Raw genomic sequence first — 23,175 nt, forward strand, 5'->3', positions numbered from 1 at the left:
TTGAAACAAATTTTCTCATTCAATTACGATACAAGTGAGAAGAGAGAAACTTGTAAAGAGCTCCACATATACACTTTTTGTCTCCTTTTCAAATATACAAAATTTCCCTTTGGAAAACAATTACAACATCTCTCAGAGGGTTTTCATCGTAGGATCCGCCCAAGAATCAAATAACACTTGTAATCTTCAAACTTTATTGGATTAAAATTATCATCAGATATAGAAGAACATTTTCGTCTTATTGAAATATTTTTATGAATGCAGGGGAGGGGGGAAACAAAAGAAAAATACCCCGAGTTAGTAGGCAAAACTGCAAAATCGGTATGCATGTCCTATGGGAGAACCCTTTTATGCCAAGGGTAGGCCTAGCATGAAAATGCAATCCTCCAGAGCAGGCACTATACAATACCTGATGGATCCAATCAGCTCATGGAGTGAAAAATAATTTTGAAAGAATTTGGTCAATTGGGGTGACGAGAGATTTGTCAAAATGAGGACAACGTCCGAATAGATTGATCACCTTTGATTTGCAAAACGCATGGGTTTGACCTTGACGAACTCCTATCAAAGAGATTGGAATTCGTTGATAAAATTTCTCAGTGAATTACGGGTCAAAACCCTAATTGATCAAGTGATTGGATGCAATGGACGGTTTTCTTCAAAATTGACTAGATTTCCCAATTTGGAATTTGACAATGAAACCCTAATAGGGCAAATGGGTTGAATGAAATTGACAATTTATTTAAAATCGACCGAATTACCCTAAAAAGGGAAACAGGTCAAATGAATTGAATGAAATTTATCCAAAATTAATCAGATCACCCTAAAAAGGGTAAATTGATCAAATAGACTGAACGAAACTTGATTTATTCAAAATCGGCTCGGTTGCCCTAAAAATGGGTAAATTGGTCAAATGAATGAAATTGAATTAGGGATTTATTCAAAAATCGGCCGAATGACCCTAAAAAGGGTAAATTGGTCAAAAGACCCTAAAAAGGGTAATTTGGTCAATTGAATTGATAATTTATTCAAAAGCGACCGAATGACCCTAAAAAGGGTACATTGGTCAAATGGATTGGATGAAATGAATTTATTCAAAAATGATTAGATTGAACTAAAATTGAATGAATTGGAAAAAAATGGATTGGATAAGATGGATGATTTGTTCAAAAATCGATTGAATTATTCGCCCTACTGGGTGGTTTCAAGAAATCATTACAATGCCTTGGTCTATGAGCTTCTAAAATCAAAATTTGGCCTCTATATTTATCGTCTCAACAATGAGGAATCATTTGTGAATTTTCTTCGAATTAACGTCCTTTTACGCAAGGGAATTTTACCAATTTTGAGAAAATGGCCAAAAAGTGATTATTAGATGCTCATATTCCAAAAATTGCTTCATGAAAATGATCGGATCCTACCTTACCTTGTGCACTACCCCTTTGGATGGTACAAAATGTAAACGTGCAAGTCTCACTGGATTAAGTATCCGAGACACAAGGTGGCTTATTCCTAAACACGGGATTCCCTATGTGGCATTCCCTTTCTATGGTTTATGCATGATGCCAGTTTATTAAAGCTATGTAAATATGTGACAAACATGAAATGTGAGCTAAAGGACATAAATAATGCAACGGGGGGAAAAGGTCTAAACATGAAATGTATTTACTGAAAAGTAAGTGCAAAGACTGAAACTTAGACATGTGAGCTATCTAGTGGGTGAGTCACTAAAAGAGTGCCAAAGAGGCCTCTTATTGCTAAGGCACATGAATGCAAACCAAGGAAACAATGAAATGGTTAGTGCAGTTGATAGTACACATAACACATTGGGAGCAATTAAGAAAAGAAATACGATAAAAGCCAATAAAAGGGGTGGAACCCCTTCCCTCGTGCCTAATTGTGCTTAAAATAGGGTGAGGCTGACTCTAACCTAGGCAAATGCTATTATGGATGCATGAGGTTTGGTTCACTAATGCCTAGACTCGATAAAGCTTCGGCTCCCAAGCCTTCAGACCTAAAGGCGAAGGGTCATCACTCCCAGGGCCTTTGATCGGTGGCTCGAGTGATCCCTTAGGTAGCGCTATGGGCGCAGAGCACACCATCCGCCTACCCTGATGTGAGACGGATCTAGACGAACACCAAGTTGGGATGTTTTGCGGAACTTTGACCCTTCTAGAATCACGAGCCACGAACTAAGGAGATTCCTTAACCCACGACTAGCAAATTTAGTGAACCAAAAGTATGGATAGACGAACGCCACAATCAAGGAGACTACTTGATTGATAAGTTCAATGAACAGCTTGAGATTAATTCTCAAGTATTCAAAGGAAATTCTCTTGAGGCAAGAGAGAGTGAAATAACTCACATATATTTTATAAAATCTGAACTCTTCCTTAATGAATGAAAACCTAGGCTATATATAGCCTTACCTTACAAGACAAAACCCTAACTCGGCTAGGCTAGGCCTTTGGCCCGATTCCACTACTCAAATCCACTATCTAATGGTCAGCTTATAATTGATCCAATGAAGGCTTTAAGCTGGCCCAACATAACCCAATAAAAGCTAATTAACCAACTTAAGTTATAGTGAGCCTAGACTCTATAAATCGGATCCAACTCAACATGAGGTCTTGGACCGAATTTATTCCTAGCAAATAAAATAGAAATCTAGAAAATAAACTACTAACTATTACTAAAAGATTCAATCTCTTGCAGCCCAAAACATGGCCCATAAGCGGCCCATATTTCGTATCATACCCAAGGCAATCGGTCCTAGTCCTACAAGGCGGTGTGGGATGGCGCCCACGAAAATAAAAATAAAATGGGATAAAGCAAGTAAACATGCACGTATGAAGTGTTTCCCTATTTTGAGGGAAGGGGTGAGAACCACGCGAGGCTCTAAAGGTGACACACCCCCCCAAATGCAATGCAAGCGCGAGATAATCAAGTAAACAACATCCAATCAACCAATCACACATACGTGAGTGAGGGAATAGTTGGATACGCGCGCGAGGCAAAAGGCCCTAAAAATGAAAAATGCAACCCTAATATCCAAATGCAATGCATAGAAAGGGTAGAAAAGGGAAAAGAATGGCCAAATCAAATGCTTGGACCCACTTAGGAAGTCCCCAGTGGAGTCGCCAACTGTCGCGCCCCACTTTTTGAATGAGTGTGTGAATGTGTTGTGTGGTGTGAACGTGTGCAAAATGAAAATAAAGGCCATGGGACTTGATAATGCGATGGTTTGGCCATATAAAGTTCAAAAAGGGTTTTTTGTATCAAAAATGGAGTCGCCACTTGGTATAGGGTTAGGGTGTACCAAGTCACCCAAAAATGATTTTTGTTTTTGAATAAAAAAAGTAAATAAACCCTTTTAGAGAACTTTTGGGTCTACGTAACCAAAAGAGGGATCGGGGGTCACATTTGACGAAGGGGAAGGCAAGGATAAAAATCCAAGGCACCCCTTCGACCTAGCCAAGGCTAGTTGCGTGACTTGAACCAATTTTTCCTAATTTTTCTACCCAAGGTATGTATCGCGTATTGGATATGTCTATATGAATGCAAAAACCTAGACCTAGGGGGATTGGGAGAAATTTCTCTTCAAAGGTTGAATGGTGCCAATCACATTAATTGTGAAGCCCAATAATGATCCTTTTGGAGAGGTCACACCTAAACCTAAATGACGTGAAAAATGAGTGGAATGCATGCCATGTGAAAGTGTGAGTTTGTGTGAAGTGAGAAAAATGATAAAAGTAGTAAGATAAGAGTGAAGGTGTGCAAATGTAGATGAAAGTACTCGTGTGCGAGTGAAGATAAACATGTTCGTGTGCAAATGAAGATAAAAGGGTTCGTGTGCAAGTGAAAGTGATAAAAAGGTGCATGTGTGCAAATGAGACAAAAGTGAAAGTGTAATGATAGAGTGGATTGAGAATGCATGAGCCTAGGGAATTCATGCATATTGGGTACGGGGAGACCTAAATCGTGACTTGATTTTCCCTTTGATTAGAAGGCGAAACTAGCGTGCTAAGGCTATCGAGTAGCCACACTCGCTCGTTTCCCTTATCGGAAGGGGACTCTTCAGGCAAATGTACCCTAACTAGCATGAGATGCAAAGAATCCTAAAATGAGGGAAAAGGGGCTCGAGGAGCATGCCAAATGATAAAACTAAGAAAAATGCATGACATGTAGTGAACATGCAAATATGCACTAACAAAAAGGGATGGCCTAATGAGCCACAACTAGCATTGGACTAGTGTGGTGACGTACATTCATCCATTCCATTCATTCATGGTTATGAAAGCAAGTAGACATGCCAAAACGCTCGTAAACACGTAGCACGTAGCACTTAGCATGCTCGACTAGATGCAAGAGCCTACTAAAGCAACTAAACATGTAGCAACAAAAACAAGCAACCAAGGGGAAGGGGAAATGGACCAGATGCTCTACGAGCCCTAGCTATTACAAGCCAAGAGGTGTACACATACCCCATGAAAGCATAAAGGGGAAGGGGAAATGGACCAGATGCTCTACGAGCCCTATCTATTACAAGCCAAGAGGTGTACACATACCCCATAAAACTTAAATAAAAGCAAAAGCAAGTAAATGCACACAAGGAGGCAAGGAAAGCGGAGTAGGCATGCATGTTCACATAACACGTAGGAGCACGTAGGGTCAAATGAAGTGCAAATGAGGGATAGAGTGTACCTCCCTTGAAGCGACGCCCCAACATAGTGAAATTACTAATTTACCCTCCAAAATAAAAGAAATGGTCAAGGTACCAATTTATTTGGGAAAATTAAAGAAAATGTGCAAAACAAAGCTCCCTTGGTCATAAAGCCCCTAAAGTCATGAATTAAATGCAATTGGAACAAAGCATAGTAATTAATTAAAACAAACAAGCAATGAAGTTGTAGAATTAAAATTGTCAAGGACCAAATTGAGGAAATTGTTCAATTGGTTGGGTCATAGTGAAACAAAGGGGAACTTGGGGGGTCAAAGTGCAATTTTCAGAAATTATTTCATGCATAAGCATGCAATCCACGAAGAGGAAAAGAAAACCAGCTTCTGCAACGTTTTTCCTGTTTTTGCCAACTTGTAGCTTACCAAAACATAACATAAAGTGTATTAAAATTCTGCCCAACTCCAAAACCAATTCACAGGATAAGAACCTAAGACTCCAACCATAATCTTGCAATCAAGAACACACCAAAAACTCAGTCATCACAGCAAACACCTCTCCATGTTTTTCAGATGGGCAAACTGACAATTTTCATTCAAAAGTGCAGAAATGAACAACAATGGCAGACTACAAGCCTGTTCCGCCAGAGGAAAACTGGTATGAATCCGGCCGTTCGCGTGCAAACCACAAGCAAAGCGCAGAATAGATTTATGCATGCAATGAAAGAAGCATTCTCTGCAACAATTCTATTTCCAACGCAAACAACAAAAACAGCAATAGAAGAAAAAGGAACAGGTGCCGCAAGCTTTCTGCAATTTCGCAAAGCTTGCGACATAACTTCATGATATCTATTGTAGGAATGAGTAAACCAACTACGGTTCAAACATCAAAATTCACCAGCAACATGCGAATCAAACTCTTCAAACAATCCAAAAATACTCAAAAGCAAGAATGGAGTTTGCTGCAATTTCGTCCAACCAGATTTCCATTCATTTTTATTGTCGAACATGCGTATACAAAGAATCAGACTCCAAGCAGGCAATAAAGCTCACCATTCTCTACGTTTATCATTGAGACTCAAACACAAACAAGAAGAAAACAACGAAGCAACGGCCCAAAACCATCAAAGCAGACTTGCCTGCAATTTAAACCATTTTCCTGGGTTTGCCTATTCAAAACGCCAAAACTGGTTGTAAACATTTAGCAGAAACTCATGGGTTCGCCGTATGACCACTATAGAAAACCCTAAACCCCATAACTCCTCTCATGGGTTCCTACCGAATCAGATCTTAGCAAATAAGTAAAATGGCAGAATCAGAGAACCAGTGAGAGCTTGACCCAGTAGCTAACAAAAAAATTCACATCTGATGGCTTTATCTTTCGTAAAAACATGTTAAAATCCACCAGATAACACACATTTTTACCTGTGAATATTAGCACGGTTGAGCGACCTTGAAATCTGCCCAGCAACGCGTACGGGCTCCCCAGAACCGCCATCGAGAATTTCTGCTACAAAGGTTGCTGCTTTGTCGAACAGTCCTCTTCTCTGATTTGTTCAACCGTCACCTTTCCTTTGGTTTCTTTCTTCCCAGCCTTCAACCGACAAAGCTCTCTACTTTTCTTTCTTTCGTTGCCTTCTAAACCTCCCCGCTGATCCCTCACTCTTTTAGTTTTCTGGTTCACTCTTTTTCCGGCTACCCTAGCTGTTTTTTCCTCTCTCTTCCCCGGCCGTCAACTACCCTCTCCCTCGCTCAGTTTTTCTGTTTGCCTCTCGATGCTCTCTCCCCCTTGCTCACCGAAAAACTCCTCCTTTGTTTTTTCTTTTTTTTTTCTTCTTTTGCTCGATGCCCTCTCTCTTCTTGCGGCTGCTGCTGCATCTTCTATTTATATGGGGCCACCCCAACCCTAAAACTCCCATTGTCTCCTCTAAAATTGCAGCCAAGGGCTGCCCGAGCCCTTACTTGCAAGCTGCGTAAAAACGCAGCTTGCCATCGCGTATTCCCTTTTTTTTTTTTTTTTTTTTTTTTTTTTTTAAAGTAATTAAAATTGATAATAGTAAAAATAAATAACAAAAACAATTTAATTAACATTGGATGAAAAATAAACTAGAAACAAGAAAGTGCAAATTCCAATTCATCATCTTTTCATTTTCCATTTTTCCTTTTTCCTTTAAATAATGAAACTAAATCCTAAACAACTAAAACATATTTTTTTGAACACTTTTCTTTTCCCTTTGAGAAATTCTAGCTAAAAATGGATAAAATAACTAAAACTAAAAGTAAATACAAATAAAAATAGAACAAATAAAAACGAATAGTAAATAAATAAATAAATAATAAAACACCAAAAATTTGGTGTCTACAGGCACAGAAGAAGAAAGTCCAGCAGTGTCATCGGCCGATCCAAGAGCTGAAGAGGACCCTGCTCGTATAGAAGGGCGTCGACCTGGTGCTCGAATGGGTCTCGGGAATGTAAACTGGTACATATCATCAACTTGCTCTATAACTCCCATTTTCTCTAGACAGTCCTCATCCAGAAACTCCATGTCAAAAACCAGTTGGAGATCATGATTCTGAAAATTAAGAACCCTTAACTGGATTACCCGGTGCGTGATATGCGACCCAAGTATCAAGGATTTGTTTCTCTTGGCTAAAACGATCTTAAATTGTGATGCCGGCCAACACCCTAAATTCACCTTAATATTGTTCTTCATACACCAGATAAAGAAGAATTCAGGTCAACAAAATATATCGGAGCTATCCTTGTGATCCGAGTAGCTGTAGGCCAAGAAGCGCTGAACATATCGAGAACAAGGATCCTTAAGATAAGAACTTCTGGATCTAAAAGGGTCGTAACGGTCTCCGTCAGACATTTCCTTCCAAATATTGGAGTAGTGAGAGAAAAATGGTTCTATGTAGTCACACGCACTCTAAGCGGACTCCCTGGTTCTTGACTTTTTGCTCTTATTCATCTTATTCGTCTTATTCATTATTTTTTCAATTATTCATTCGGATTGATCATCTCAATCGAGAGACGATGTATGCAACAATTAATTCTACAATTGTGCATGGATTTTCCTCAACATAGTTGAACTAAATCTCTTTTTCTAGTCAAAGAACAATAGAGGTTTTGGTTCATCTAAAAATTGTGAGATCGAATTAATTTTATTTATTTATCTTATTTACTGGTATTGCATATTCTCTATTTGTGGTGTTTATAGTTATCTTGTTAATTGAATATCCTGGACCCGGACATTGAATTAATTTAACAATTTAATATCAATTGGAGCGTTGAATCCGTATTTGTTCAATTGCTCTAAAATAGAAAAAAAAGGAGGAGACTAAGTTCATTATTATTACTATTAAAAATAGAAAAAAAAGAAGGAGAAACAGAAAAACGTGATAAAAAGGTGTGAAGGTTGTGTAAATATGTGATTAAATTCGACTTGCCGATTTATGAATTTAATGTTGAGATTTTGGTTAATAGTTGAACCATTTGCTGATAAATGTTGATCGACCATTCCTTTTTCTTAGAATAGTTAGCCATAAATTAGAGAAGTCTACGGTTTAGAAGCTAATCGAGAAGATGTTTCCTGGATCTCGACTATTGATGGTTGATATGTGTTTTCTCGATATCTTGGCAATAAGATAGATGGATTGATAGCCATTGTTAGGAATTGGTGTTTGTTTGTTGTTTTCATTCTTGAGAACAAGCATGGTCTAGGTGTGGGGAGAATTAATAAGTCACACTTTTGTCATTTATTTTATAATTAATTTCCTCATATTATCTTATCGAATGTGCATTAATTAACAGATTCTACTCACTTTTGAAAATTTATATTGATTGCACGGAATTGGAACAAAATGTGGTAAAAATGTGCAAATTTTCCACTACAATTGCTATTTGGCGTAGGTGTGTCAAGTCAGACCTTAACATGCCCAAAAAATGCTAGACAGGTGCGTGACATCAATTGCCAATTGAAAATGCAACATGGAGCTACAAATATTCCATTAGCTGATTGTTAGTTTTGAATTGAAAAAGGTAGTTTAGCAAAAATAAGAAACGAACCAATTAGGAGATTTCCTATTTTTTTTGGTTTCGATAGAGTAGGAGATAGAAGTCAATTGAGATTAGGATTTTTTTTTGCCTATTACTCATGGGAGTAACCGTAGAGGGGTAGGGAATTATATAGGAAAATAGTAGACAATCTTGACTACATTAGATTTTGACTTTTTCATCTTTTTGTAGCTATTGATTCCATCATATGTCAGAACCCAAGGAAAAACATTAGTCATTCTTTTGGGTTTCGTAGTTCCTGCTTATTCTACTTATTATTCTATCAACTTTTTCATCTCAATTTGGAGACAATGTACGTGACAATTATTTCTGCAAATCTGCGTGAGATTGATTCAACGGCGATGAACTAAATCTCTTTTTCTAGTCAAGGAACAACGGAGGATTTGGTTCGACTTACATTTTGAGATCTAATTGATTTTAGTTTTCCTATTATTTTTTGGTATTCATATAGTTCCTGTTTTACTTTCTTATGGTTATTGTATTATTCAATTATCCCGAGCCCCCGGATGTTAGGTTAATTCAATAATCTAGAGTCAATTAGAATAATTAAATTCGTAATTGTTTGATTGTTCTAAATTAGTGACAAATAGCATAATCGAGACTATGTCAGGAAAATATACGGGCTAATTTGTAAACAACCCTCGTAGCGTGTTGTTTGGTTAAAACCGAGTTTCTCTAAATCTTAAAGCAATTGCAAAATTGAATTCTACGGTCGTACCTAGGATTATTTTGCAATTAGGGCAGTAGCTAATGGTCGTACATTAACTATCGATAATTAAGGAGAAATTGATTGTCATCGCCCATTCGACAATTATAACTTATTTATCAGTTTATATGTGAAATTATTTGTACATCGATGATTAATTGGGAGAACCATTTTCGAAGTTGCTTCTTGACTAGAGCCGATCTAATACTGTTTCAGTTTTTACAGTTTGTCATCTAATTTTTATTTAATTGCAATATTCGATTAGCATAGCTTATTGTTAATTTTCATAAAATCCCCCCATAACTTGAACTTTAGTAGGAACGAATTACTCTCAATTTCTGTGGATTCGACTCTACTTATCGCTATCTATAGAAAATATATTTTGTTTGAACAGGTATTTATTATTGTACAGACTCTACAACCTGTCAATTTTTTGTCAAATTGAACTGAGTAATGGAGAAATTGAACTCTTGACCCATCAGATAGAAATGAATCATAATTGGAGTATTGACAGTATATCCCATAAGCAATTCAAACTCAAAAGTAGAGTAAAACTCCTAACCAGTTCGACAAAGGCGGGACAGAAAATATCAAGATAAGGTCACCAACCAATGACGGTAAATATCCGCTCAACCCCCTCCCTTATACCTAGTGCATCCATGACAATTTTTTCACAACATTCGCAGGGGATGATATGCCGCTCACAACACTTAGCATATCGCTGCTGATCGGACGTCTTAGTGAAGTTTAAATACCCCCCAAAATAAAAGGATGTAGCCACATGGACACCCTTACCCCTACTTGGACGTGTTTGGACACCTGAAGAGGACGGTTGGTTGGTAGGTTCATTCACAGGAATGGTGGGTTGGGGAGTAAGAGGTTGAGGTTGAGGAGTTCTAGACCTAGAAATGGACTTTGGCCTCACCATTGTCTCCAATTATCACCCAAGTCAACAAAAGAAATAGACTTGCCAGCAAGTATATGAAGCAAGTAATCTAGACATGGTAACGGTAGTCAATGCAACAGGCACTCAATAAGCACGGGTTATTACCTAATTTATCCAATAAAAAACCCCAACAAATCCACACGCAGTTGACAGGCAGATTACCCCTAACAATGCAATTAAATTCAACCAATTTCAACAACCAATCAAGAGTCACTAGTGTCTCCCAATTCAATAGGCAAATGTAGAATTTATCCAGCCACAATATTAAAAAATTCCCAAATAATGCAGTAGTTCAAATTAAGAATCAAATGACTCCCAAAATTGATATAATCTAGGAAGGCAGTTCCCAAATGAATCGAATAACTACTGTCGGAAGTAATACTTCAAAATGGGTACTCTAGAGCGTTAGTTAAGAGGGGGTAAGGAAGTGGAGTACCTCTACCCCTATGACAACGAAAAGTGGTGGTAGAGGCAATCGTGGTAGTACGCATCGGCGAGCGAGGCAGCGACGTGCAGTGGCGTGCGACGGAGCAAGATGGCAGGCGAGCGAACGATGGCGAAGCAGCGGGCTGCGGTGCTTGGTGGAGCAACAACGGCAGTAAAAGAGGGAGACGGCGGCGTGCTATGGTGGTAGGCATCGCGAAGGAGGACCACGAGGGATAGGCGGCATGCGTCGGCATGCGTTGAGCTGAGGAGGACGATGGCGAACCGAGAGTCGGGGGATGCAGCTAGGTGACTGCATGCGGTTGTGTAGCGTCGGTTGGCGAGGGGAGTCCTAAGAGAAAGGATGGCGGCACGCGTTGGCGTGCGTTGGGTTTTCGATCGAAAGAGAAAGAGAGGGAACTAGGGGCGGAAGAAAGGGGAAAAGAGAAAGAAAGATAGAAGAAAAAGGAAAGAAAGGTTGCGGCTTTTTTTTAATTTTAAATTTTGAATTCAGATTTTAAATTTTGAAAATTAAAAATTAAATTTCAAGGTGGAATGAAAAAAAAATTATTTATTTATTTATTTTTTAATTATTTTTTTTAATACATATCTTTCCTTCTAACATGACGTGGACACGTCAAGAAGGAAAGAACCCTTCTGATGAATGTTCATTAAGTTCAAAATTATCACGTGCTCGGTTGACGCGGGCGCATCATAAGGGTGAAAACCCTTTTCATGAAAACTTTGAAAATGACACATTACCACGTGCCCAAGTGATGCGGGCACGTCATGAGGGTGGAAACTCTTCTGATGGAGAGTTGGTAAATTAAAAGTTACCCTGCGTTTTGTTGACACGGGGGCGTCATGTTGGTCAGTCCGCTCCAGGATCGAAGGAAGAGCTCTTCAAGTAACTCGACGCGGGCGCGTCATGAGGATGGAAACCCTTCTGATAAAGCACCTGGGAATTGCATATTATCACAAGCCTTGGTGATACGGGTGCATCATGTTTGGGGAACACCTACTAATCATAAAAAATAAAAAATTACACCAAGAATTTGGAAAAACCTTAAGAAAACAAATTGAAGCGACTAACTAAAATTGAATAAACAATTAAAAGAAATTGAGTTGCCTCCCAATAAGCGCCTTTTTTTAACGACTTTGACTAGACATGACTAGATGTCGTTAATCGAAATAATTTGGTATATCCAGATGTATTATCTCCACTTCTCCACTTGGAAAGCTCTCGTAATAGTATTTGAGATGATTTCCATTCATCACAAACTTATTGTCCGTCTTAGTGCTCTGAATTTCTACTGCACCATAGGGAAAGACGCGAGTAACAATAAAAGGACCGATCTAACGAGAACACAATTTACCTAAAAATAACTTCAGTCTGGATTAGTATAGGAAAACCTTCTAGCCAACTTCAAAGGTCGTTCTAGAGATTTGTTGGTCACGAAATTCCTTACTCCTCTCCTTATAAATTACTGCATTCTCATACGCTTCATTTCGAATCTCCCCCAATTCTTGCAAGTTCAACTTTCGATGGGCACCGGTTTCCTCTAAATTCATATTACATTGCTTTACGCCCAAAAGGCCTTATGCTCAAATTTCACTGGGAGGTGACACAGCTTCCTGAATACCAATCTATAGGGTGACATTCCTATAGGGGATTTATACGCATTCCGATAGGTCCAAAGTATATCTTTCAACTTTTGACTCCAATTCTTCCTATCGGGGCGAACTATTTTCTCTAGTATCGATTTAATCTCTCTATTTGAGACCCACGCTTAACCATTGGTTTGAGGTTGGTATGATGTCTAGACCTTGTGGAGTACACCATACCTTCGAAATAGCGCAACTATGGTCTTATTGCAGAAGTACGTCCCCCTGTCACTAACACTAGCTCTTGGTTTCCTAAAAAGCACAAAAATATTGGATTTAATAAAATGTTAAACCACTTTCAAATTGTTAGTCTGAGTGGTTCTAACTTTCACGCACTTGAAAATATAGTCCACTACCAACAATATATATGTAAAACCAAATAATGCAAGAAAAGACCCTATAAAATCTATACGCCAAATATCAAAAATTTCTATAAAATTTATCGTGACTTGGAGCATATGATCTCTACGGGTTATATTATATACCTTTTGACATCGATCGCAGGATTTACAAAACAAATAAACATTTTTAAACAACGAAGGTCAATAAAGTCCACTTTCCAATGCCTTATGCGCAGTTCGCTTTGATCCAAAATGACCTCCACATGTAAAAGTATGACAAAAAGTTTGTATTGATTGGAATTCAGCTTCACTTTTGTATATTCTCATTCCTTGGTCTGCGCATCTCTTTCACAGGTAAGGGTTATCCCATATGAAATATTTGGTATCGCTCTTCAACTTGTCCCTCTTTGCTTTACGCCAATCTGCAGGTAGTTTAGCAATTACTAGATAATTAACTAAATCAGCATATCAAGGCACTTTAGAATTTAGAGAAAATAGTTGTTCATCAGGAAATGTATCCTTCAATGGCACGTTATCCTTTCCAACTGGTATGCGACTTAAATGGTCAGCTACCAAATTCTCCGAACCTCTTTTATCCCTTATTTCCAGGTCGAATTCTTGCAAGAGAAATATCCATCTTATTAGCCTCGGTTTCACATCTTTCTTGGTCATTAGATACCTCAACTTTGTATAATCAGAAAATAGAATAAGTTTAACACCTTATAAATATGATCTAAATTTTTCTAAAGCAAGAATAATTGCAAGAAGCTCATTTTCAGTAGTGAAATAATTCAGTAGAGTTGCATTCAAAGCTCGGGACGCATAGTAGATGGCGTGAGTTGCTTTCCCCACTCTTTGCCCCAATACTACTCCCACTGTATGATCACTGACATTGCACATGATCTCAAATAGGAGATTCTAGTCAAGAGGTTGCATGATCGGTGGCGATGTCAATAACTCTTTTAACTTGATGAATGCTCTCTCACACTCAACATCGAATTTGAAGGCCATATCTTTCTGTAAGAGTTTGAACAGAGGAGCTCCGATTTTTAAGAAATCATTGATGAATCTTCGATAAAAACCTGCATGTCTAAGAAAAGAAACACTTCCCGCATACTCGTGGAATAAGGTAAAGTAGATATAATGTCTATTTTATCCTGATCAATCTCAATACCCTTAGAGGACACTACATGACCTAAAACTATCCCATGTTCAATCATAAACTGACATTTTTTTATAGTTAAGCACGAGATTAGTTTCTATATATCTCAACAAGATCAATTTCAAGTTATCTAAACAATTATCGAAACTATCACCATATACACTAAAGTCGTCCATGAAAATATCAATAATTTTCTCAACATATTTTGAAAAAAATGCTCACATCTTTGAAATGTCGTAGGTGCATTGCACAATCCGAAGGGCATTCGCCAGTATGCGAAAGTTTCAAACAAGTACGTGAAAGTGGTCTTCTCTTGAGCTTCCGATGCGATTGCAATTTGAAAATATCCTGAAAATTCATCTAAAAAATAATAGTAAGGTCGACAAGCTAATCGCTCAATCATTTGGTCAATAAAAGGAAAGGAAAAATGATTCTTTTTTGTGACAACGTTTAATTTCCGGTAGTTGATATACTACCGCCATCGGGTGGGTTTACACACTGGCATGAGCTCACCCTTTTGGTTGACCTCCACTATTACTCCTACTTTCTTTGGAAGTACCTATACTGGGCTCACCCATGGACTGTCTAATATTGCGTAAATAATCCCCACATCTAGCAGTTTTAGTATTTCTTTTTCACTATTTCTATCATAAGGGGATTGAGCCTCCTTTGAACTTGTCGTACCGGTTTGGTATATTTTTCAAGCCTTATTTGGTGCATATATACGGAGGGGCTAATTCCCTTAATGTCGGAGATGATCCATCCTATCACATGCTTTTGCTCTCTAAAAACTCGGATTAACTTGTCCTCTTGTGTTTCTGATAGTCCTACCGAGATAATTACCGGAAACATTTCCTTCTTACCCAAATATACATATTTCAAATGTTTTGACAGAGATTTCAATTCTATTATCGGTGCCTACACCACAGATGGTAATACTCTTTGGTGAGATTCGGGCATGAAGAAAGGTGCGAGCTCATACTTTGTCATAGTGATCGACAGCGATTGCAAAGCTCCAATCGTATATTTCAGCTCTTTACTCAACTCTACCTCATAAGTTGTGTCCAACTCAAGGTGTTTTGTTAAAACAACTTCCAACTCATTCCTGTCAATAATTTCAAACACTTCCTGCACCGCAGGGTCAATAGCACTCACAGAAAAAATGGAACTAAAATTAGAATTCGAGGGGTATTTCATGGTTTCAAAGATATTGAAATGAATAATTTTTTCATTAAATTTCATGGACAAGGTACCCTTATTAATATTAATTTTAGTCTGGATTGTGCTATAAAAGGGTCTGTCTAGTAGTAAAGGCGAGGGATCAAGGGAATGATCATCATCCATGTCAAATATATAAAAATTAGTTGTGAATACCAATTCATTAATTTTAACCAACACATTTTGGACCAATCTATCAGGATATGTATTCATTCGATCAGCTAATTAAATTATTATCCTAATTTCTTTTAACGGACTTAGGTTCAAGAAAGCATAGATAGATTTAGACATTACATTGATTGATACTCCTAAATCCAACATGACATTTTTAGCAAAGTATTACCTATCCTACAGGGGATAGAAAATATATCTGGATCCCCGCATTTTGGTGGGAGTTTCCTCTATAGAACTGTTGACACGTTCTCTCTCACAATAATTCTTACATCTCCTATCAGCCTTCTTCAGTTGATGCACAAATCTTTTAAAAATTTCGCGTATTTTGACACGTGTTTGATTGCATCTAGTAGGGGAATGTTGATCTCTACCTTGCGAAATACCTCCAAGATCTCTTTCTCCTTGTTTTGCTTTTTCGATTTCTCCAACCTACTAGAAAAAATGAGGGGGATTAGTTTTAACCTCAATGATTGGGTGTAGACACCAAAATTTTAATTTATTTCATTTTTATTTTATTTTATTGATAATTATCGTTTATTTTTATTTTATTAATCTCGTGATTTTATTTTAGATTTTTTAGCATTTTAGCTATTAAATTTTTTAATTTAGCTTTATTTATTATTATTATCCCTTTTTGCTCATTGGTTTCTTAATTTCAATTTTATTTTTAGACATCTTTTAGCATTAAAATTTTATTGAAAAAAAGAAATTGTTCACAAAAATATGCTTTACATTTTTTAGATTCGATTTATGCAAGTTTGTTATTTATTTAAAAAAAAAAGGGCCATGCAGGCGGCAGAAGTACAGAGGCATTGTGGCTCCATTTTTCCCTATCATTTTCTATTCATTTTCTGGTTTTTCTCCCAAACAAAAAAATTTTTCGGCCACCTCATTCCCTTGGATTCTTTTCAAGGGCCTTCTGGAACAAGGCCATCGGGTGGCTCTAAAACAGTGAGCAAATCCCAACTCTCATCCTGACCTTTGAGGTAAGGGTTGAGAGTTGGTACTCCATATAAAAAGGATCGGATGGCGGCTAAAGAAAAGGGGGAGAAAAAACAGCGGCTGAGTGAATCTAGGGAGAATGAGGGAAGCTTGGGGCGGCTAGGATTGGAGGGAGAGAGAGCCGAGAGATTGAGAGAGCTTCAAGAGAGGTCTGAGAGCAAAAGGGAGAAAGAGGTAACGGATTGGAAAAGGAGAACTGAGCGAGAGAGATACAGAAAAAAAGAAACCTACGGGCTGAGGAAGAGATCTGGGGAGCGGAGTAAGAAAAAAAGAAAAGCTACGGGGAAAAGAGAGAGCTTGCGGCTGGAGAGGAAAACTGAGAGAGCTGGGAGGTTTTGAGAGCTGGACAAAAGGGTGACCGAGAAGTGAGTGGCGGCTGGAGGGTGAGATAGAAGAGCTGCCGGAAAAGAAAAAGGGAGAAAGGGAGGCTGAGCGAGGGAGAAACCGAGAGTGTGAGATAGAGAGTAAGGGTGGCGGCCGGGAAAACAGAGAGGAAGAAAACCAGAAAAAGAAAAAGGGTTGATCTTCGGCTAGCATCCCCTGCATCAGTGCTGGAATCTTCCGCGACCTAGTTCGTGGATTTCGTTTGCCAGAACCGTTCGATTTCTGGGAGCCTCTCCTATTTGTTTAGCAGCCTAAGTGCTCTCAGGTAATCGTGGATTCTTCTCAATCTTGGTTTGACACAATTTTATAAGAGATCTGAACCCTTTTATGCATGATTTTCTTCATTTCCTAAGTTTTGTCGATGCTTGAGGACGATGACTGCAAATCATCCTTTTTCTTTCTTTGGTTGCTGAAGTTGTGACCTGTTTGACGTTCTTGTTTTTGTTTGTCGCTTGACTGGGGATGCCATGAACATGTTTGCTATCAAAGCTGTGTTTAGAATCTTCTTGTTGCAAACTTAGGAACCAAAAAGCTGTTAGCTTTCGTGCTTTCTTTCCCTTGTAAAATTGAATGAGTGCGGTCCGTGGGTTGCAAGTTTTGTTCTTAGTATCTTGTTTGTGCTTATGATTTGGGTCTTAGGCTGTTTTCTTGAAGCTTTAGGTTTGAAGTTAGTAGATGTTCATATGCCTTTGTACTGCCGGACCTTGGTTGGGGTTTGATGAACTTGTTTTATTGTCTCCCTGCGCATATGGAAGCCGAAAAATTGCAGAAAGTTCTCAACTTTGATTTTTCTTTTCAGAATCTTTTGGAATGTATAGATCTAGAGTTGGGTTCTGTTTGGATTGGGTTTTTTGGAGGGTAGGGATGGCTGTCTTTTATAGGATTGTATCATGGCTTCTTGCTTGAGTCATGAACTGGTTTAGTGTAATTGAAAAAACCCAGAAAATTGACGTAAAACTTCAAGCAAGTCTGCTTTAATGTTTCCTTGATTGCTGCTGCTCCGTTTCTTGTTGTGGGTGTAGTTTTGATGTTGAGTTTTACTGTTGAATGGAGTAAGTTGCAGGTTTTTTGCTAGCATGGCAAGTGATTTGCAAGATTTATATGTTGATAATGAAACCCAGAAAATTGCAGAAAATTCTTGAAAAGTTTGCATGCTTGGATGATGGAATTTATGTGATTTCATTGTTTAAGATTAAAGTTTGATGTTTGGTTCAGTTTTTAGTTATATTTAGTGAAGAGGAACTTGCATACTTGTATTAAAAACACAGGAAATGAAAGAAAGCTGCATTTCGTTCTCATGTTTTTGCTGCTTTTCCTTTGTCCCGTAACAGCCCACAAAGCTGGGTTTCCTCAACTTGTTTGCATGCTCAAGCTTATGTCAATGATACTTGTAGAGAAATTGATTACGCTTGGGTTTTGTTTATAACTTTGGCCATTTTTCTAGGTTATTAACAAGCTGCGAAATGGTAGAAGCAAAGTAGCTTCAGTTGGTCGAAAGCTTGGGATTGCATGCATGAATCAAGTTTCAATAATTACACTTTAACCCTTGTTTCTTGTCTAATTCTACTATGGCCCAAACAATTGGAAAAATCAATCAAATTGACCCCTCAAATTTCTTTAGTTTTTGCAATCAAGTCATTACTTGTTTTAATTTTACATGGGTTGTCCGCCTTCCTTTAAATGTCTTGGATTGATTTCATTTCATACTTATTCTCATTTCATGTGATTATTCTTTAATTAAAGCGATGCCTTGACCTTTTCTTTTATTTTGGAGGGTAAATAAGTAATTTCACTTCATTAGGGCCCCAATTCAAGGGAGGTACACCTTATCCCTTATTTCTTACTTTATTTGACCTTACGTGCCCTATGTGACTTTACGCGTTTAATTGCATGCCTCTTGAATGTTTATTTATTTATTCATTTGCTTTATTGGCTTTAGTTTTGTATAGTTATTTTAGTTCAATCTTGATCATTTGAAAGGCACTTGAATGCCAAATTTGTAATAGTTAGGTATTTATTTTAATTATTTATTTCATTTCCCCCTTTTAGATTGTAGTAGGGCTCCCCTTTTGTACTAGATAGGGCTTATGTGCTATTTGCTTACGTGCTACATGCCTATGTGTTTAATTGCTTTCCCTAGGCTTCTGCATCTAGATAAGCATGTTTATGTGTCATGTGCTATGTGAAACTATGTGCTTTGCCTGTCTATTTGTTTTAGTATTATATCTGATTATGTGGATGGAATGCACGTTACCGTGGCTAGTCCAATGCTAGTCATGGTCTTCCCCTCGATCACTCACAAGTCCAATGCTTGTGAGAGAGCGTTAGTGAAGGGCTAGTCCGATACTAGATCCAATAGGACCGTCCCTCGCTAGTACATATTTGCATGCCTTTACTACATCTTCATTCATTTTTTTTCTTTTAGTTTTACATTTTTGCATGATCCTTCACTCCCTTTCCCGCATTTGAAACATGATTTTTAGGATTTTGCATTTCATTCTAGTTATTAGGGTCATTTGCTTGATTAGGTTAGGGAGTCACCCTTCTGGTAAGGGAAACAGACGAGTTTGGCTACATATAGTCTTAGCACGCTTGTTTTCTTTCTAACCAAAAGGCAAATCAAAAGTCACGATTTAGGGTCTCCCCGTACCCGTCATGTTTGCATTCCTCTAGGGCTCATGCATTTTTACATTACCATTTACTTTTCCACTTTACGCACTACCACTTTTACATTTTTACTTTTTACAATACCATTTTACACATTTGCACACCGCCACATTGCACATTTTACTTTTCACTTCACACACTACCACCTTTTAAATTTTTACTTCACACACTACCACACTACCACTTTTCACATTTTCTCTTCACACTATCACTTTACACTCTCTCACATTTGTACACGTGCACTTTTACATACTCATTTGCACACTTGCACCTAGCACTCGTTTTTACACTCAAAGACATTTTTCGCACACATTCATTATTACTTGAGCATTCATTTGCATTTATTCGTGACCTCTTTGGGGATTCACCATTGGCTATCACAATTCATGTGATTAGGACCAATCGAGCCTCTAAAGAGACATTTTACCCCCTTTCAAACCATTCATTAGATTTAGGTTGCATACATGTTAGACACATCCACAATGCAATACATCTTTTGGGTAGAAATTAGGAAAATTATCACTAAATCACGCAACTAGCTTAGACTAGGGTAAAAGGGTGCCTTAGACTTTGTCTTTGCCTTCCCTTTTATTAACTGTGACCCCCGAACTCGTCTCTTTGATTTTCGTAGACTAAGAGTCATCTAAAAAGGTTTTACTTCATTTTTCAAAAACTACTTTTTGGGTGACTTGGTACACCCCAACTCAATACCAAGTGGCGACTCCTACTTTTCTATTGAAAAACCTTTTTAGATTGTCATTTTGGCCAAATCGTCGCACTTAAAAAATCCCATGGCCTTTCCCTTTATTTCTCACATTCACACACACTACACATTATGATTTCAAACAACTATCTTTCATTTATTTTTCTCAAAAAATGGGGCGCGACATTGGGTCAGGGAGTACCACTGAATTTTTGCTGTTTCTGTCCTCCTCCTTAAGCTCTTTCTCGATTTTTTCTTCATTCTTGTCTTTTGGAGTCACGAGTTCGGATCCCTGAATTTCCGTCCCGCTCTTTAAGTTGATTGCACTTACATTTTTTAGGTTAAGTTTAGGTTGAGACAGCAATTTTTCGTGAACTTGGGATTCCAGGCGGTCGATTACTAATGCCATTTGACTCATCTGACTCTGCATTGCTTGAACTGTTCCATTTGATTCCTTATATTTTATAGGTCAGAATCTATCTTTTGTTGACTAAAAATTAACTGCTTCATCATTTCTTCTAGAGATAGGTTTGAGCTTAGAGAAGATGATGGCAGGTGAGGTTGATACTACTGTTGATACCCTTGCTGTTTATTCAATGCAAAATTTGATTGCCTATTTCCTCCATAACTAAAGTTAGGGTGATCTTTTCAACCCGAATTATATGTGTTCGAGTACGGGTCATATGACTTTCTCGGCGCGGGCACGTAACCAACCATGTTTACTTACTCGACACTTTCTTCTTGAATCATTGGGCACATCTCTGTATAGTGACCTATAGCAGTGCAATTCCCACACACCTTGGCTTGTGGAAGATTTCCTACAGTCAATTGCCTAATAAAAGATGTTAATTCGGATAACTGCTATTGGATAAAGGATATCTGGGAGTGTATCGGAATATCTTCTCTTATATCGAATTGCTGGGAGTTTTCGGCTATCTCTTCAATCAACTCTCATGCTTCTCGAGAAGTCTTGTTCACCAACGCCCTTCTACTTGCAGCATCAATAATACTCCTGTCTCTGAAAATTAGCCCATCGTAAAAATATTGGATAAGCAATTCCTTGCTTATTTGGTGTTGAGAGCATTTGATGTATAACTTTTTGAATTTCTCCAGTAATCATAGAGCGACTCTCGTGAATATTGCTTGATACCGCGTATCTCCTTTCTCAGACTTGCAGCTCAAGATGCAGGAAAATATTTTTTCTCAAATTTTTTCTTCAGCTGCTCTCACGTGGTGATACTGTCTAGAGATAGGTAGTACAGCCAGTATTTTGCTAAGTCCTTAAGAGAGAAGGGGAATGCTCTCATTTTTATCTGTTCTTCCATAATTTTCGGGGGTTTCATACTGTTGAAAATAACATCGAACTCCTGCAAGTGCTTATAAGGCTTTTCATCTGGTAAATCATGAAAAGATGGTAAAAGATGAATTAGCCCAGATTTTAATTCAAACAGGGTGTTATCATTTAAATTCGAAAAAGTAATGCATAAGGGTTATTGATTTAAATTAGGAACAACCAACTCTCTCAATGTCTGTGTATTAGCTATAGTGATTTCTTCTCGATCCGGGTCATTCGAAGTATCGCCAAGCGAACTTGTTGATTCAACTTCTGGATCAGGTCTTTGAGATGCAGCACTAGATTGCTCTTCTCTGAGTTGTCTGGTCTCTTTTCGCGTTCGACGAGTAGTTTTCTCTACTTCAGGATCAAAAATCAATTCGCCTGTACGAAAAACCCGAGACATAAACTAGAAAAATACCAGAAAATTAAAACGAAAATGAACTTAAAAGAAACAAATTAACTAACGCCAGTCCCAGACAATGGCGCAAAAAATTGACAGGTTGTCGAGCCTGTACAATAATAAATACCTACTCAAACAAAATATAATTTATGCAAATAGTGATACGCAGAGTCGAATCCACAGGGATTGGGGATATTTGTCTCTTTTGAAATTCACACTAACGATGGGGTTTTTTTTATAGCAATGGTAATAATTAAATTGTTTGACTAAAAGTAAATAGCCAACTAAAAATTAAATAACAAACTATTAAAACTCGAATTAATAATGACTAAACTCTGACCAAGAAATAACTTCAGTAATGGTTAAATTAATTGATCATCGATGCAGAGATAATTCCAATTATTAACTAATAAATAAGTTATAACTGCCAAACAAGCGATGACAGTCAACTCTTCCTTACTGTATCGATGACTGAGATACGCCCGTCAATTACTACTCTAATCGAGAATTAATTCTAGGTACGCCTGTAAGATTTAATTTTCCAATTGCCTTACGTATTAGAGGAGCTCTATTCTAACCAAATAACACACTACCAAGGTTATTTTAGATTAGTCTGCATATTCTCCTGACACAAACCCAATCATACCAGTTATCACTATTTTCGAGCAATTGAACAATTACGGATTCAATGCTCCAATTGACATTAGATTGCTAAATTAATTCAATGTCCGGGCCCGTGATACTCAATTAATAAAACAACCATAAGCACTACAATCAGAGAATATGCAAATACCAGTAAATAAGATGAATAAATAAAATTAATTCGATCTCACAATTTTTAGATAAACCAAAGCATCCGTTGCTCGTTGACTAGAAAAAGAGATTTAGTTCATCTCTGTTGGAACAATCTCATGCGAAATCGTAGAAACAATTGTAGCATACATCGTTCCTCAATGCGATGAAGAAAATCGATTCAATTAAGAATAAGCAAAAGATCTGCTAAGTCAAAAGAATGACCAATTGTTTCTTCCTTTGCTCTGACATACGATGGAATCAATAGCCACAAAAAGACGAAAAAGTCAAGAGCAAAAAGGAGTTAAGATTGACTGCGCCCCTTTTCTTCTCAAATTTTTTTCCTACTGCCTATCCGACTACCAAGAGGAATAGAAGGGAAGACTCCTAGTTGAGCCTGACCTCCGTCCTCTTTGGAAATTACTAAAAACAGAAAAAGGGAAGTTCCCCAAAATTTTCTCCTAGTCTGCCGCAGTTGACCACTGGATAAGGGAACCAATC

The sequence above is a fragment of the Coffea eugenioides genome, chromosome 5 (assembly GCF_003713205.1).
Source record: "Coffea eugenioides isolate CCC68of chromosome 5, Ceug_1.0, whole genome shotgun sequence".
In the NCBI taxonomy this organism is placed as follows: domain Eukaryota; kingdom Viridiplantae; phylum Streptophyta; class Magnoliopsida; order Gentianales; family Rubiaceae; genus Coffea; species Coffea eugenioides.